We start from the raw sequence: 2,500 nt of genomic DNA, 5'->3' as shown, positions 1-2,500 counted from the left end.
CTAATCTGTGGCGGGGCGCCACAAAATCAAAATCGGCCGCAACAGATGAATATATTAATTTAATTTAATTTAATTTAAATATAAGATCAAATCCTTGCATTGCCATTGAGCTGCGCTTTTTACGCACACAGCCTTTCCTTGCCCCGCCCCGCTCTCTCTCGTAGCCCCGCCCCCCCGATCTCTCTCGTAGCCCCGCCCCCCCGCTCTCTCTCGTAGTCCGCTGCCCCTCCTCTGCATGTGCATTTAACTAAATATTCACGATTCAGTGTTTCACATTGACTTATTTGTGGCGGCCCACCACAATATCAACACTGACCACCACACAATGATTTTCCATGTGGTACTATTTAAATTGGATGGAATTCCTTCATTGTAAAGCTATGTGCACCTTTGAGTAGCCTCTCCTTGTCTCTCAACAAACCTACATGCATGTTTAAAGAAAACATTAACAATCCTGCAATTGCATAAAAGTCAACTGGCTAAATTGTGCTTAAATCTGCATCATAACCATGCTGCGCTAATTTGTTAAAAACTGTTGCATTCAAGTTAATTCTGCAAACCTACCACCACAAATAGAATTCAATTCTGTGGGAAACACTATACACACACACAGACCACCAGACTAGCCCCTACACAGACACACAGACCACCAGACTAGCCCCTACACACACACACACACACACACACACACCACCAGACTAGCCCCTACACACACACACACAACACCAGACTAGCCCCTACACACACACACACCACCAGACTAGACCCTACACACAAAGACCACCAGACTAGCCCCTACACACACACACACACACACACACCACCAGACTAGCCCCTACACACACACACACAGACCACCAGACTAGCCCCTACACACACACACACACAGATCACCAGACTAGCCCCTACACACACACACACACAGACCACCAGACTAGCCCCTACACACACACACACAGACCACCAGACGAGCCCCTACACACACACACACAGACCACCAGACGAGCCCCTACACACACACACACAGACCACCAGACGAGTACCTCCATCCTCCACTACAGCACTGAGAGCACCGGCACACTCCGCTTTTCGCATCCGATTATTCACACCCCATTATTCATTATTCTCAACACAACCACGCACACCAGCGTCCTCTCTCTCTCTCTCTCTCTCTCTGTCTCTGTCTCTCTCTCTCTCTGTCTCTCTCAGTCTCTCTCTGTGTTTAGTTGTGTGTGTCCTAATGTGTGCCAACTAATGGGTCGTATTATGTGTGTGTGTAATTTAGTGTGTATTCAGTGTGTATATGTGTGTTTAGTTGTGTGTGTAAACTAGTTCCTTTGTAAAGTATATGGGCCTGCAAAGTGCGTGTGTGTGTGTGTGTGTGTGTGTGTGTGTGTGTGATCTAGGGCCTCTGTGGAATGGGTGGGTCTGCAGGTGTTGCAACTCACCTTGAACAGAGGAACAGGTGGAGGATAACTCACTCACCTGCTGACAGAGGTGTGTGTGTGTGTGTGTGTGTGTGTGTGTGTGTGTGTGTGTGTGTGTGTGTGTGTGTGTGTGTGTGTTTGTATGCAATTCAAAATTTTGTATGTTTGCATTGAACAGGATTGAGTGTTTTATTGCACCAATTTCAACGGCCAGTTAAAAGGTTTGTGTGTGTGTGTGTGTGTGTGTGTGTGTGTGTGTGTGTGTGTGAGAGATAGGGATCACCTGGCAAACTCAGTCAGTGGCCAAGAAACCTCAAACTGACACAACTGCGTCCGCAACCAGAAGTGGGGCTGAGAGGAGGACGGGAGAGACGGGGTACTGGACTCTGGGTAGGACTGGGCCTGTAGGACTCTGGGTACTGGACTCTGGGTAGGACTGGGCCTGTAGGACTCTGGGTACTGGACTCTGGGTAGGACTGGGCCTGTAGGACTCTGGGTACTGGACTCTGGGTAGGACTGGGCCTGTAGGACTCTGGGTACTGGACTCTGGGTAGGACTGGGCCTGCAGGACTCTGGGTACTGGACTCTGGGTAGGACTGGGCCTGCAGGACTCTGGGTACTGGACTCTGGGTAGGACTGGGCCTGCAGGACTCTGGGTACTGGACTCTGGGTAGGACTGGGCCTGTAGGACTCTGGGTACTGGACTCTGGGTAGGACTGGGCCTGTAGGACTCTGGGTACTGGACTCTGGGTAGGACTGGGCCTGTAGGACTCTGGGTACTGGACTCTGGGTAGGACTGGGCCTGTAGGACTCTGGGTACTGGACTCTGGGTAGGACTGGGCCTGTAGGACTCTGGGTACTGGACTCTGGGTAGGACTGGGCCTGTAGGACTCTGGGTACTGGACTCTGGGTACTGGACTCTGGGTACTGGACTCTGGGTAGGACTGGGCCTGCAGGACTCTGGGTACTGGACTCTGGGTACTGGACTCTGGGTAGGACTGGGCCTGTAGGACTCTGGGTACTGGACTCTGGGTACTGGACTCTGGGTACTGGACTCTGGGTACTGGACTCTG

The 2,500-nt window shown here is 51.2% G+C and overlaps 1 protein-coding gene across 1 annotated transcript in view; it reads right to left on the bottom strand.

Moving 5' to 3' along the window:
• The window catches only part of glcci1a (glucocorticoid induced 1a), a 44,082-nt gene that overhangs the window by 20,540 nt on the left and 21,042 nt on the right, over nt 1-2,500 (bottom strand). The gene's annotated exons all lie outside the window — the stretch shown is intronic.

The sequence above is a fragment of the Alosa pseudoharengus genome, unplaced genomic scaffold (assembly GCF_046254945.1).
Source record: "Alosa pseudoharengus isolate Yale_2024_CS ecotype anadromous, Long Island Sound unplaced genomic scaffold, YU_APseudo_1.1 YU_APseudo_1.1_scf_23, whole genome shotgun sequence".
NCBI classification, from domain to species: Eukaryota; Metazoa; Chordata; class Actinopteri; order Clupeiformes; family Clupeidae; genus Alosa; species Alosa pseudoharengus.
Note: the sequence above shows the minus strand (reverse complement) of the source record. Positions and strands in the feature narration are given on the sequence as shown.